This window comes from Abramis brama (genome assembly GCF_963993115.1).
Source record: "Abramis brama genome assembly, chromosome: 11".
NCBI lineage: Eukaryota > Metazoa > Chordata > Actinopteri > Cypriniformes > Leuciscidae > Abramis > Abramis brama.
In genome coordinates this window covers 3450986-3467336 of record NC_139973.1, presented here as the reverse complement: position 1 = coordinate 3467336, position 16351 = coordinate 3450986, and the positions used below count along the sequence as shown (strand labels likewise).

The following is a 16351-nucleotide window of genomic DNA, read 5'->3' as shown; positions in this document are numbered from 1 at the left end:
CATCATGTCTTTTGTCATTTGTCATCATGGCAGTGCACCGAATGTGACATTTACAGGAACGTTTCAGGTTTAATACACAGATTCAACAGGCTGAGTGACCCTGAACACTGTGTACACAGTCTTGGAAGACATTCAGTTGTGTGGAAATTATTTATTACTCTGACGCAAACTTTGTAAAGACACCTTCCCAAGCATCGGAAACTCAACTGAGAGCAGATGGGTTACTGAAGGTCACACACACACACACACACATATTATGATACATGTGTCCGTGAGAATGCAGAGACTTTCAACAGACTATATGTGCAATGCATGAAGTCCATTATCGACTTCTCAGAGTTCCTGTCAGAGAAGCTTAAAGCTTAGTGGTTATTCGCTTTGGCCAGCATCATAAACCCTGTGCCAACACAAATAAAACAACTTGGTTAAGGTTTATGCTTAATAATATTGCATGCAGTAGATCATGTTGAGCAGTTTGGTCCTAAAAACGTCTGGCTTTTTATGTAGATGACCCCGAGCAAAATTATTATTTTACAATTTCACTGGATCTCAGAGTAGCATTGGTTCACTATGAAACTACTGTACTTATTTTTAAATACAGTTCAATTACATGCATTTCATGTGCATTCACTTTATATCATGGTGAAATAACAGCAGGACTGGATTTAAGGTTAATAAAGCATTGCTTGAGATTAGACTTCTTTGCTTGAGAATTTATAATGCTGGAAATTTCCAAAATGTTTTTTTAAAATATTCACATAGAATATATGCATTAGAATGTATTCAGTAAGAATGTAATTAAACTGTACATATTGCACATTTCCAGTTGAAATATCACTCTAGTTTTAAAGATAAGATTGTTATATTTAAATATAGATGTTTATATTTAAATTTTTTAATCATTTGACATAGACAACGATGCTGATTAACAATAGAATGTGTTTGCAGTGTTTTGATTGTGTGTGTATTTCTAAACAGTAGGTGGCAGCAGCTTTACTGTTTTAACCCTGATTTAACAGAAGTCAGCTTTAAGTGCAGGCATTCACTCCATAGACATAATAAATACATGTATTCTCTCAACATATTCAGAGCAAAGAAACAAACCCAGTCCAGATCTATAGTAAAACTCTCTGGCTCTGGCCTAAACCCGTGTTGTCTTCCCTACATCACAATTGATTCCAATAGAGTTTGGCATTAGCATGTTGATAAACCAAAGGCAAAGTATTTAAATATACAGCATACCAAAATATTGGGAAAGTGAGAGAAATTATCACCATTTCTCTACGGCCTAAATATTGGGAAAGTGAGAGAAATAATCACCATTTCTCTACGGCCTATAGGTTTAGGACAGAGCCGTGCAGTCAGTTGACATTACAGCGGCTCTCTCTGCTGACCATGTTCAGAACAACACAAATTGCACATGCACATAACATATATATACAGTGAGGAAAATAAGTATTTGAACACCCTGCTATTTTGCAAGTTCTCCCACTTAGAAATCATGGAGGGGTCTGAAATTGTCATCGTAGGTGCATGTCCACTGTGAGAGACATAATCTAAAAAAAATAATCCAGAAATCACAATGTATGATTTTTTAACTATTTATTTGTATGATACAGCTGCAAATAAGTATTTGAACACCTGAGAAAATCAATGTTAATATTTGGTACAGTAGCCTTTGTTTGCAATTACAGAGGTCAAACGTTTCCTGTAGTTTTTCACCAGGTTTGCACACACTGCAGGAGGGATTTTGGCCCACTCCTCCACACAGATCTTCTCTAGATCAGTCAGGTTTCTGGGCTGTCGCTGAGAAACACGGAGTTTGAGCTCCCTATAAGATTCTCTATTGGGTTTAGGTCTGGAGACTGGCTAGGCCACGCCAGAACCTTGATATGCTTCTTACAGAGCCACTCCTTGGTTATCCTGGCTGTGTGCTTCGGGTCATTGTCATGTTGGAAGACCCAGCCTCGACCCATCTTCAATGCTCTAACTGAGGGAAGGAGGTTGTTCCCCAAAATCTCGCAATACATGGCCCCGGTCATCCTCTCCTTAATACAGTGCAGTCGCCCTGTCCCATGTGCAGAAAAACACCCCCAAAGCATGATGCTACCACCCCCATGCTTCACAGTAGGGATGGTGTTCTTGGGATGGTACTCATCATTCTTCCTCCTTCAAACACGTTTAGTGGAATTATGACCAAAAAGTTCTATTTTGGTCTCATCTGACCACATGACTTTCTCCCATGACTCCTCTGGATCATCCAAATGGTCATTGGCAAACTTAAGACGGGCCTTGACATGTGCTGGTTTAAGCAGGGGAACCTTCCGTGCCATGCATGATTTCAAACCATGACGTCTTAGTGTATTACCAACAGTAACCTTGGAAACGGTGGTCCCAGCTCTTTTCAGGTCATTGACCAGCTCCTCCCGTGTAGTTCTGGGCTGATTTCTCACCTTTCTTAGGATCATTGAGACCCCACGAGGTGAGATCTTGCATGGAGCCCCAGTCCGAGGGAGATTGACAGTCATGTTTAGCTTCTTCCATTTTCTAATGATTGCTCCAACAGTGGACCTTTTTTGTACAATTTTGTCTCTAGTGTCTTTGGACAGCTCTTTGGTCTTGGCCATGTTAGTAGTTGGATTCTTACTGATTGTATGGGGTGGACAGGTGTCTTTATGCAGCTAACGACCTCAAACAGGTGCATCTAATTTAGGATAATAAATGGAGTGGAGGTGGACATTTTAAAGGCAGACTAACAGGTCTTTGAGGGTCAAAATTCTAGCTGATAGACAGGTGTTCAAATACTTATTTGCAGCTGTATCATACAAATAAATAGTTAAAAATTTTCAGACCCCTCCATGATTTCCAAGTGGGAGAACTTGCAAAATAGCAGGGTGTTCAAATACTTATTTTCCTCACTGTATATTATAACAATTTCATTCTGAATCATAATTGCAAACTTTTGCAATTGGGTTGGACATGTATCATGGTAGTGCCTTTGTATTCTTTAAACTACCTTGAAGTGCCTACCATCTATTTTTATAGGTACACTGCTAGTAAAAATAGTAGTATTGTGAAATATTATTACAATGTAATATATTTTCAAATGTAATTTATTTCTGATGCATAGCTGAATTTTAAGCATCATTTATTTACTCCAGTCTTCTGTCACATGATCCTTCAGAAATCATTCTAATATGATTATCAATGTTGACAACAGTTGTGCTATTTCATATATTTGTTGAAACTGTGATAAATTCTTTTTTCAGAATTCTTTGATTAATATAAAGTTCAAAAGAACATCATTTATTTGCAATAAAAAATCTTTTGTAACATGTCTTCTTTACTGTCACTTTTGAAAAATGTGATGCAATTTTCTTGAATAAAAGTATCAATGACCCCAAAAAAAATATATCAGTAGTGTACATTTCTTTTTTCTTCGTTATTCCTACTGAAAGCTACATTTTTATTTAATTTTCTTAAACAACCTTTAACATAACTGTTTGAATAACATAAAGAGCGTATTCAAAACAGCATCAGAATCCTTCACCAACACACTACTTTACCTCTAAGCCCACACAACCACTCGACTTACTCAGTGCAGACTGAACTTTGAACTTTCTTTTGAGTCTAAAATACTCAAAACTTTGATTGAATCTGAAGCTGCCTTCATCTGTGGATTTTCACAGCTGCCTGTATATATGTTAGTGTTGGGGGTCACATGCAGTGCACAGTCTCTTGAGATGTTATTTTCTACACCGGACTGCAGAAACGGGAAGAAATGCCTATTTGAGCCCAGACTGACCTGAATCTGAATCAGGAAGAGATCGTCAACAAATCCTAAACGAATGACTGGAGATAATTTGAAATGATCTAATGTAATCACAATATGGTGCATCACAATATGAAAGGAATCAAATAAAATTAAAACAAGATCACAAATGTACATTTTCAAAGAAAAATCCTTTTTTTTATTTTTAAGAAAGAGTTTGATATGTATTTGAACTCCTTGAGAAAATCTAAAAACTCAAATGCATGTAAGACTCTGTCATGGTGTAAAACATTTAAGCTAATTTAATGTTCTTTGTGGTTTTATCATGTAACCCTCATTGTTGTCTATTATTGTTCATTACTGTTTTGTATTGTTTTTGTATTTGTTATTGTTGCATAATAAAAAATATATATATTTTTTTTTTCAATTAAAACAAGATCCTATTGTATAAAAAATCCGAAGACAAAAAAAAAAGGGGATTTTCAGGTCATCCACATTGACATTTATTCATTTGACACACTTTTATCCAAAGTGATTTACAAATGAGGAATACAACCATCAAGTTTAAGACCAGATCAAATTCTCAAAGGATTCTTATTTGATCCATATAAAACTGAAATTATTATTGAAATTCCATTGCTATTCTTTAGGGAACATTTTTTATTATTGAGTGTTTCAGAAAAATATTTGGTTGTCTGGGTTGATAAACTGTGCCGTACATCAACGTGATGTTAAAAACAACATTTTTATTTAATTATTTATGAATAAAGTCATCTTAAATTATCCTGTCTTTAACTTCCAAAGCCTTGCAAATGCAAAAACCTGGATGCACAGCTAGTTTCCAAAGCACTCCATCTGTGAGGTAGTGTAATCTGATAACATATGCAGCATTCCTCACAGAGATGAATGATGGAGCCGGCTGTATTGTATCAGGTTTATGGTGCTTGTCATTCCGCCGGCTTCACTATTGTGACATCGCAGCTGGACAAACAAATGATGCTCAATGGATGTTCTGTCTACTGCAATAAGATTTTAATGATATAGAGAAGCACAGACAGCACTCAACTGAATTTGAGAGCACGAAACTCGATAAAGTTTCATTGAGGCTTGCTCACAACAGATTGACATGCATCCCTGAAATGCTCTCTGCATAAACAGCCTCATTAATGGTGTTTCAGAATGTAAGAATGTCTGAAGCTGAGTCTGAAATCACGTAGCCTACTGTCTGAGTAGGTAGCCTAAAACAAAAGAAAACAAAGTTTGCACACTCTATATAGTATGAATTTAGGTAATGAAATTCATATGTACTATATCTGCCATGTTATTACTGCCACGTGACCTACTAGCATCAGTTGCATCACTTCACTGCCATTCATAAATTCTCTCCCGTGGCCTCATGGGATTGTAAAGTGTCCATCATATGTGCACTTCAAAAAGTTGGCGGATGTAGTTGGTCGTCCAGGGAATTTTCGCTAACTGTTTTTCGAATACTAAAAGTACCTTAGAAAAACACAGCATAGGCTACTAAGAGGCCATTAACACAGGACCGTTTTGACTAAAAACGGCAACTTTTATGCATTTTGGCTGTTCATTTACACGACTACTGTGTTTTGGAGGCCTGAAAAAGCTATTTTTTTTAAATGGGATTCAAAGTGCACGTTTTTGAAAACGATACCGTTATCGGCTCCGCGTAAACTACAAAAATGTGAATTTGTAAAACGGTGACGTCATGTGTATTATGTGTTCAGTCTATAGGCATGTAGTTTTTTCTTTCAAAATAACATCGCCATCTACTGGCCTGGCAGCATAATACAGAGTTTTTAGTCGTTTTCGCAGATCTGTGTGAACAAGGATGGTTTTGACAATGTTGTCGTCTGTATGTGAAAGCGCAAAAGAAAAACTTTTTTATTTGTTGTTGACTAAACATACCCTTTTACGAATACTAAAAGTACTTCAGGTCCCTTGGAAAAACAGCATACTAAGGGGCCGTTTACACAACACTGTTTTCAACTAAAAACGAAAAACTACGTTATGCGTTTTGGCCGTTCACGACAACGTGTTTTGGCGGCCTGAAAACGCAAATTTTAGAAAACAGGTTTCAAAGTGCGAGTTTTTGAAAATTATACCGTTATCATCTCCGCATAAACTACAAAAATGCGAATTTGTGAAAACGGTGACGTCATGCTCATGCGTATTACGTGTTCAGGCTATAGGCGCGTAGTTTTTTCTTTCAAAGTAATATCGCCATCTAATGTCAGTGCCCCGAAAAACGCAAAGGAAAAACTTTTTTGTTTTTAGTACATCGTTTTAGAACACCCTAAATGAAATGAAAAACAATGTTGGTTTCAGGTAAGGCATATTTACAGTACGTTTCACTTGTCAAAACATCATAATTAAGTACACAAAACTGTACTTGCATCATTCATCTATATTTTTACGTTTAAATCAAGAACTGGGGGCACTGTCAATTTTCTTAATGCATCCGAGGAATTCTTGCTCTGTCATGCAGCCTGACTTTTCTCCAGTCGAATATATAGTGCTGGCCAAAAACTGCATCCCACTTTGCCAAAGGACAGCTCTGCAGGCACAGAAACAGGATTGGACATCTGCCACAGCCCGGAAGACTCTGCTGCTGCCTCAATAATAATAAATCTAATCATAGAGCCAGTCCGCTACACCCGTTTGACATTCATAAAACCCATGTGACACTCCGCATGACTCTATGTAGGTTATTATTTTGGCAATTTTCTAGAACACCATGTGTTTACTAACAAAAACACAAATATGTAAAGGATTAAAAATGATGCAGTAAATGGAACGAACTTACTCTAGAGCATTGGTTTGGTTTCTTTTGGTTTTATCAAGCTGATTCTAGACATTAACATTGCATTCAAAGCACATGAAATCAAATCTCTGAAATGGCAAAAAGTTATATGTGCTCTGTAAATTTAGGTTTGTAGTCTGTTTTTCAGGAAACAGACTGGAATTTTCAATCATGTAGAAAGAATCCCAAGCCCCGCTGCCCAGAAGCCTGACTTTATTTCATTGATTTTATGTTGACGGATTGGACTCCATCAAACCCATTTAATTAGTATTGAGGCACCAGGCTGCAAATGGAGATAGACTAAAGGGGGGTGGGGAGCTGACATCACTTGGCAGATCTGTTTAAATATCATATACAGCATAGCAAAACAGGCAACTTCTAAAATTGCATGGAGAAACTACATGAGTTAGAATCCTTGGGAGGAAACACAGCACAGTTCATTAGACAGTGACCGTGTCTGTCGGTCTGACAGCGTAAGATACGGTAGCTGAGAAACTACTGCTATTATTATGAGATTCTGGAGTGTGTGGACGGATTGCTCTGTTGGAGAGCGAGTTATACAGCGCCTCCCATCAGTCTTTAATAATTTACATAGACCACATTAAGTTACATGCTGCTGGAGCACAGCAGGCTGGAGTCAGAGCAGGGCCAAAGAATTATTATATTTACTGCAGCCAAGGAGATTTAAAATATGTGATTCATCTGATACCTCATACCTCCCCGGAAGTAAGCAAAATGGAGGCTGCCATCTTTGCTCATGAGGAACTTGGCTGTTATGTGGCTTGAAAATGATAGGCTATACAAATTACTGTACACAACAAATTAATAAGATGCCATTTAAAAAACAAAAACAATGTAAAAAATATATATATTTTAAAAAAAATAATAAAAAATTTAAAAAAAAAAATTGTGACAGGAGAAGCATCAGGGTTTACCACACGTGTCAACGGTTATTTTGGCGGCTAGTCGGTCGATCTGACGAGAATCTACTGTGGTTGGATCGGTTATTGCTTTTGTTTCATCTCCATGTTAGAACATCAAAATGACGGTAAATGACGCTAAACCTACATTTTGTAGGCTACTTTTATAATACGTTATTTCGGTTCACTATAGCAACATTTATTACAAAAAACTCAAACGTTTATCTTTGTGTTTGTGAACGGCAAGTCAGTAACACGGACATTATTATTTATATCTCGCTGTTCAGCAAGTGAGCCAGACGGCTTTGATTCAGATGAGTAAAGTATTCATCAGAATTTTTAATACCATCTAACGTTAGTGAAAATAACCGGCTCATTAGAGATGATATTCAGGCTAATGTTACACTGGTTATGTTTTCGTTTCACTAAAAAAATAACCGACTCATAAGAGTAATTTGTTTTTGAATCGGTCCACACTGGTCATCTTTTAGCCAACTGATAACTCGACAAAGATTTCTTGCCATTATTTCATGGTACATTGTCTTTATTTATTCATATTCAATACAATTTGCGTAATAATATGTCGTTTCTTTTGCCACTACGCTAAAGATTCATCAGATGAGGATCCACAACAACAACGCGATCATCCCTGGAGTCAACCACGTCTTTCGCGCTTCTCTCTTCCGCTTGTTGATTGGTTACTGCGCCTCTTCTCGCCCCGCCCCCTCGCGTTCTCCTCCCTGCTGTTCCTCCTCTCACTCTCTCATCCTGCCTGATTTTCACAGCTCAGCATTCTCAGTGCATGTAGTGTAGGTTTTTAAAAGCAGGAGGGGTGGGATGGAGAAAAATCCCTCCTCACCCAATTGGAAACGGGAGGACTTTTTATTGAGCCGTGATTGAGCCAATGACAGCCCAGTGCCGGGAAATACAGCAGTGAAACATCAGGGGCTGTGGTGCTGAGCAAAGACTGCTGGGTGTGAGACTGGAAATGTGTGTGTGTACATGACAGCACCTCTGCATCTGTCCTGATCCGAGCTATTGTGTGTGTGTGTGTATGTGTGCATGAGCGTGGGGGTGTGTAGAGGAAGACATCAGGGGTGTGTGTGTGTGTGTGTGCTTGCATAGGTCTGTTATTTCCAACAAAACCAGAAGAGGATAAACCAAAAGTCTTGATTGTTGTCACTTTTGTTTTTTTCTAAGCTCTCCAAGTGCCCTGCGCGCTCTGCGAAGTTTCTTTCTTCATCCCCCCTCTGCATCACCACCCTCCTCTTGGTGCAGTGAGGAGACACACGCTACAGAGGTAAGTACAGTATCCTCCTTTTATGCTAAAGCATGCCTTGTGTACAATGCAGTTTAACATTTAAATGCTTTCTTACAAGGATGGGAGTCTAAATGTAGCCTTTCAGTCATTAAAAATCAGTGAATGAAGGCGTACGGCAGAGAGGAGAGAGAGGAAGATCTTTGTAACTTTCTCAGCACACAGGAGAGTGCGAGTGCGTAGAGTCCTAGTGCTGCAGTATCACATTACATAATAGTGGCCGATGTGCGTAGAATAGAACTTGAGTCTCATAATTTGTACACACAATATGCATCTCTCAATAACTCAGAGATGACGCGTCACTGCTGGCTCTAGATATGCACGATGCATGATAAAATCCAGTTGCAGCGGTTTGTGCACTTTTAAATGTTATGTCAAGTTATTTTGCATTGAAATACTACAATATTCTCCAGCGGCACCAATGAATTATTTAAGTTCTAGAGCACTAGCTGTTTTGCAGACTACTTAGGGTTGTCGTCCAGCAGAGCTCATTACTGCACGGCCAGCTGCTGATCGTTGCATCTTTTTGCTGATCAAGCTTTTCTGCTGACAACAGGCACAGATTTACTCGTCCTGTCTGCTGGCGAAGGATGCTATAAACTTGATTATCTTGATGTTTTTTTAACAGTTAGAGAAGTGCATCTTCTGGTTTTTCTCATTTAGCATGTTACATTATAAAGGGCGCTGGTTTAACGAGCTGCGCTGAGGTCAGTTGTAAAAGTCAACCATTGTGTGTTCTGTTCATTCTTGCGTGCACCTTCACATTCTCAGGGCTCAAAGATATCCCAGAAGGCCTGAAACAGGAAAAGGCAATTTAAAAGGTAATCTCATTGATTGCGGTGGCGACCAGGTGAATAGTGTGTTGAAGAAAGAGAAATGCAGAGAGATAGATGACAGGGAGGTGCCTTGGGCCGAGTCGCTCCGGCTAAGTGCTTTGGGTCAGTCCTTGAGAGCTTCACATAATAAAGCACTCGTTTAGATTCAGAGTAGACCTCGCTCTACTCAAAGCAGAGGTGAGACAGAGGAGGCATCGCCGCATTGGACACACACACGCGCACACACACACACACACACGCTTGTGTGGAGTCTGTTCAGTGGAGTGAACCCGTTTCCCCTTCCTGTAATTAATCATGTTCCCGTATTGCTGTAATGTTTGAAGAAGAACATTGTCTCTTTTGTTTGTTTTACAGTAATGGATGGGACTTGGGTAATAATGACGCAGTATGAGGACTCATAACTCAACATACTCATAATGCGCCGTTATATAAAGAACGTCTTGCTCATCGTGAGGTTGCATTTGGTCTTTGCTGTTTTAAGTATGTGTGAAGCCTAATGATTTTGCTTATTTGCGCTATCAGTAACACAACCAAACCCACTATTCCTCCATCTATATCTCTCGCTCTCTGGAGTGCCGTACGTTTTTAAAAGAGGATATCTGCTTGATGGCTCATGAAATTGAATGGTCTTTGCCTGCTGTAATCGTGTCTTGCTGAAATTGGGATTCGTTCACATAAAGCGTAAGGGTCTCCCTGTGGTTCTTCTAATCAGAATGGGTTTGAAATGACCATTAGCACAAATTAAAGGCTTTCTTTTCTTTCTTTATAAACTAATATCATCACTTTGATAAAAGCCACAATATGAAATAGTGATTGCAGCATGGGTCAGCAGGGCGCACAGTCAAAATATAAACAGTACAGTTATCTATGCATGTAAGCGTTCACGTCTGAGGATATATAAGCAGAGAGAGAGAGAGAGAGGCCCATTTATTGATCGTCAGATGATTTAAAGGAGTAGTTCACTCCAGAATTCAAATTTCCTGATAATTTACATCCAAGATGTTCATGTCTTTCTTTCTTCAGTCGAAAAGAAATTAAGGTTTGTGAGGAAAACATTCCAGGATTTTTCTCCATATGGACTTCAAATGGGTCCAATGGTTTGAAGGTCCAAATTGCAGTTTCAATGCAGCTTAAAATGGCTCTACACGAACACAGCCGAGGAATAAGAGTCTTATCTAGAGAATTGATCGATTTTTCTAAAAAATAAAAATAAAAAATACTTTTAACCACAAATGCTCCTCTTGCACTAGCTCTGCGATACGCCACACATTACGTAATCGCGGTGAAAGGTCACTTGTGACGAAGGCGGAAGTACAGACCTAGTGTTTACAAAGCAGACGTGCAAAGAAAAAAGTAATAAAAATAAATTAATCAAATAAAAGGTAAATAATGATGTCGGAAAACGAGATGGAGTTTTTTGCCCTATACCCTCCCTGTTTGAACCGGGACATGCGTGACCTTTCAGAGCTAGTGCAAGACAAACTTTTGTGGTTAAAAAGTATATAAATGTTTTTTCTTTTTCTTTTTTTTCGGTTGATTTCGCTAGATAAGACTCTTATTCCTCGGCTGAGATCGTGTAGAGCCCTTTGAAGCTGCATTGAAACTGCAATTCGGTCCACTATATGGAGAAAATCCTGGAATGTTTTCCTCAAAAACCTTAATTTCTTTTCGACTGAAAAAAGAAAGACTTGAAGATCTTGGATGATGTGGGGGTGAGTAAATTATCAGGAAATTTAAATTCTGAAGTGAACTAATCCTTTAAGATTTTTGGCCTTTTGTAGTTTCCCCTTGTGTCAGTTTTGAAATTAAAGACAGCATCGTTAAACAATGAATAATTTCTACCTTTTTGTGTTTTCGTTTTGAGAATTTTGAGTAAATATTGTATAAAATAGGTATTTTTATTTGCTTTTTTAATTGATTTTATTTCATTTGTTTTATGTCAGTATTTTATTTTACTTTTAATTTATTTCATTACTTTTTATTATTTATCAATGCCCACCCTTCTCTCTTAGTGAATTATGAGTTAATATTTTGTAAAATAAGTGTTCATTATTTAATTTGTTATTTTTTATTCACACCCTGCACTCCAGATATTGGGACCAGCCTTTAAAAAGCCTGTATTGGTGAAACACTATATATTCATAATATATTTGTCAATGTACAATGCCTCAGGTTCAATATTAAGCAAACAATTGATCTGTCGTCACTGATGCTGTATTGAAGGAATGATGAATGTTTTTCCATGAGGAAGCTGGATCAGATTTGACCAGAAACTTGCATGCTTTCTTTTTTAATCACTTCCGGTTTTGTGCAGCTGCATTTTAAAGTGCGTAGGACAGGTGCGATAGTATCATGTTCTATCTCTCTGTCTTTACCCATCCATCTGTACCTTCTCTTTTTGCTCCGACGCAGCTTTGATTTAACAGCATCTTCCCTGTCACATCAATCACTCCTCATGTAATGGCTTCATAAACTCTGAGTGCTCAATGTGGGCAATGCAGAAATACAATTCCTTTGTTTCGCAATTCAAGAGCTCAGTCATGCCAGTCGTTCGGCCGCTGTGTTCATTCAAAATGACAAAAGCACAAATGTTTGGGTTTGTTTGATATACTAATGGATGTGATTGTGACTGCAGTGTTTAGGGAAAGCCAGAATACACACTAATGCTGGGGATTTAATTCATCCCAGTGAGTCGTTCAGTGTTACATCAATAGGTGTTCTTTTTTAGTATTATCATTAATTTGCTATTATTGAAAGACATTCATGACCGAACCTAGTCTTATCCTTTTTTTTTATTATTTTTTATTGTATGTCACAGATAAGAGACTCTAGAAGTTTTTTAAGCATGCTAAGCATTTGGAAGTGAATAAGAGTGATTTGTTTGCAAGATTTAGAAACACTGAGTCGTTCACGACTGAAATGCCACTACACACGAAAGGTCGCATTTAAGCAGCAATTTCCCCTGTCCGTCAGAACTGATGATAGAGCAGCAATAGAGTTTGACGTGTTCGTGACAGCTCTATAACATAATATTTAGTAAGGACAGCCACGGTGCTGGGCTGGTAGATTTAGTGCCCTCAGGCTATGAGATGTTACAGCATGCTGACTAAATCAGATGTGGAGGGTGAGTGTGTTAGTGGAAGGTGGGAGTGTTGGAAAACAAGACAGGAATGTTGCCGTTCTGTGTCATTGACCCCCCTCGGCTGCTGTTGCTCGCTTTCAAAAGCTTTATAGAACTGGAAATGAGAGAACTGTGAACAGCGTGATTGTCAGTAAAATGTGGTCATAAAATGGTAAAAATGTATATTTTAATTTTGCATTGGGCTGTGATGAAGTGTGACTCTCTTTACAGAAATTGTTAAATTACCCAGTAGAATAGTAAAAAAAAAAAAATGGTGTAGTAGACTGAATCAGAATGGAAAAGAGAAAAGCTTAATTTGAAAGCATTTACAACTAATAACAGAAATAAACGTTTATAAAAATAACAGCAAAATTATATATATTTTTAAAATAATTTCTTTAAAATTCATTTTAAAACTATCCAAACACACAGAATGTCCATAGACTTACATTTTTAAAACTTTTCTTACTGATGAAATGTCATTGTGGTTTTGTCAGTCAAACCGATGGATTAGGCATTGACTTTTCTCTGTTTTCGTTATAGTCAAAAGTAAAAATCTATTGTCATGGAAATAACTCCAGGCACCGGTGGCATTTAGCTTTATGTTAATTTGATAATAATCTCTTTTGCATGTTTGTGCATGATTTAAATTATGTATGCATTCTTTTAAAACTTCACATGTTGTATTTTCAATAACATCGTTTTACTGCAGAAACCTGTCAGGTGAAGCAGCGCTGCTGTAGAATGAGGTGTGAGTGTTAGCAAATGGTTTGGTGGATGACTGTGGGCCACAGCGCCTCAGGCTAACACATGGAGACTGGCGCACAGCTACTGGTGCAGTGTGTGTACATCCCCCCGGATACACACACACACACACACACACACACACACACACACACGCATGCGAGTATTGCTCAGAAAGCTCTTCTACACTCCACTGCCAATTCTGATAAAGACAAACAGAGCTGAAGTGTATTCTGCTGAATTACACTGTTTTGTGTGTGTGTGTGTGTGTGTGTGTGTGTGTGTGTGTGTGTTAGAGAGAGAGTGTTATCCCTTACAAACAACTACTGTTGCTATACTATGGTACAATGCCTATAAGAGAGTAATACCATGGTAATTTGATATATAAAGGTACTGAATGATTGCCATATTCATGTGCAATGCTGTTTACTTGTGAAGGTTGTTTGATGATTTGCATGTATGTCAGAAAGCCAATGTATGTTTAGAACCAGTGTTATTTTAGTATTATTTACAGTAATATTATAGTATTTATTAATATTTTGAATTGGCGTTTTTTAAAAATATAATTTCACTTTTAATTTTAATTTTAGTTTACATTTTGTAATTTTTATTAGTTTTTGTTTTTTAAATATTTGAATTTTTACATAGTTCTGTTTAGCTTTATATATATATATATATATATATATATATATATATATATATATATATATATACACTTAAACATATTGTAATACAAGTTTTTTATGTTTAAGTTTTTCATCTAATATTTACATTTTATTTCAGCTTCATTTCAATTAACAAAAAAACATTTTAATAGTTTTAGTTTCAGTTAACAATAACAACACCTTTGGAACATGTAAACGTGCATCACTTTCTGTAGAGTTCATGCAAACATTACATTGAGAATCATTAATATTCATGATGTTGTTCTGAATTGTGAATGCAGCTAGTGTGAACAACTAACAGTTCAGATCGTAGCACAAGCTGATCAATACAAGCACAGCAATTCCCCGCTGTCCCCCGAGAGCCCTGAACGCCTCTGATAGATGAGTTATATTGTGCATGCATGTCACACCGATGCTAGTTGAACGACTAATGGAAAAACTTCAGTAACATAATTAAGCTCACATCAGATGGGAAGCCAGAACTCTTTGCATGATAAGTGAGGGTCTTATCCTGGGCTGAACAATATGTTGTACTTAATTAAAAACACTTTGTTATGCTCATTTCCTACCGCACCTTTATGCATTATTCAGCACTTATGTGATTATGATATAAAATAGTGTACCGTATAATTGCATAAGCATGCATTTGTTAATATATCTGTGTGTTGTTTGTAATTCATGATATGCGAGTTGGATTCACAATCAGAAATATTTAAATGTTACAGCCTACATGCACCGTGAAAAGAGGCGCCTGCTGCAGACAGGTTTAGCTCTGCGTTTCGATTCGCCATCCGCTTTTATGTCGGCTCATTAATGAATGATCGATGATCCGTACTACGGCATGATCAAATTACCAGCTAGAACCACAGGCTGGAGAGAAGGAGTTCATATATTCTGATGCTGTAATAGACCAATTACACTGCTCTACTGCCCCCTCCTGGCGCTCTGTCATTAGGGACCGATAATAGCAGCGTGGCCTTCACGGGTTGACATGATAGAAGTTGTCGTTTTCTTTTACATCCTCATGCTTAGGGTGTTTGTGAAAGGAAAAGATCAGTTGTTTAGAGGATTTTACAATGCACTTGATTTTGCAAAACTACTTGATGACCATTATAAGTTCCACAAGGGTGAAATAATCCCACATACTTGCATTGAAGGAGAGACATGAGCCACATAGAGACTTAAAGGTTAAAGACTCTTTGATTTTGACCTGTAATAAACCGCCTAGCAACAACTCAGCAACTGTATAGCAATGCATTTCTTCATAAAACGACCATCAAAGCAACATCCTATCCAGTTTGATGTGTACAAGTGCAGTAGATTTGTTTTATGAATTACTGCAGGTTTATTTGGCGCTAAAGATAGAGAGCACAAACGCCTGGTGATTAGTCAATGTGCTTGTTTCTCAGTGGGTCGGACATTTTCTGGGGTACTCGCTCACACTGACCTAGATTTGGATCATTTGGTTCTCCGTATCCGGTTTGGGCCGGGGAAAATATAGCTCTTTCTGTCGCCCACCTTACTGAACTCTGGCAGCCGATCAAACTATTTTAGGTGCCTGTGAGAGAAATATAAAGTGTGTGTCTGTGTGCATTTAATTGTTTAAATGCATGGCTGCGTCTGAAATCGCTCTCTTGAGTTGGCACTCATTTTGAATAAGTAATGCTTATTCGGCTGCTATAAAAAGATGTCCTATATAGTATGATATGTGCAGTATGAATGTAATCTGGACATACATTCTGCCATGTTGTCATTATCATGTGACTTACAAGCGTCAGTTATGTCATCAATTCACTGCCATTCATAAATCCTCTCCCGTGGCCTCATGGGATAGTAAAGTGTCCATCATATGCACACTTCAGGATCTCGCCGGAAGAAGTATTGTGTATTGAGTATTGTGAATTCAGACATATTACTTTTGTCACATACTGTTTTTCGCCTACTATGTAGTAGGGAAGTATGTGATTTGGGATGCAGCCCAAGGTCACATCTGGACCCCAAGATGTTCACTGTTTGAATCGCCCGATCAGAAGTGCCTGTTACGTCTTCATTTTGGAGTTTATCACTTTAATACAGTCATAATTTATAGCCTACATGTATAATAATTATAATTAATATTTACCGCTGGACAACATAATCAGCCATCAAAAT

The 16351-nt window shown here is 37.7% G+C and overlaps 1 protein-coding gene across 4 annotated transcripts in view; it reads left to right on the top strand.

The window, feature by feature from the left end:
• The first annotated feature begins 8375 nt into the window (after positions 1-8375).
• The window catches only part of syt2b (synaptotagmin IIb), a 48869-nt gene continuing 40893 nt past the window's right edge, over positions 8376-16351 (top strand). For 2 of the 4 annotated variants that reach the window (XM_084128688.1, XM_084128684.1), the window contains exons 1-2: positions 8376-8506; positions 8717-8816. The gene's annotated coding sequence lies outside the window, so the exon portion shown is untranslated. Of the gene's footprint in view, positions 8817-16351 lie in introns of all 4 variants that reach the window. The other 2 variants (XM_084128683.1, XM_084128687.1) reach the window with 2 other exon arrangements.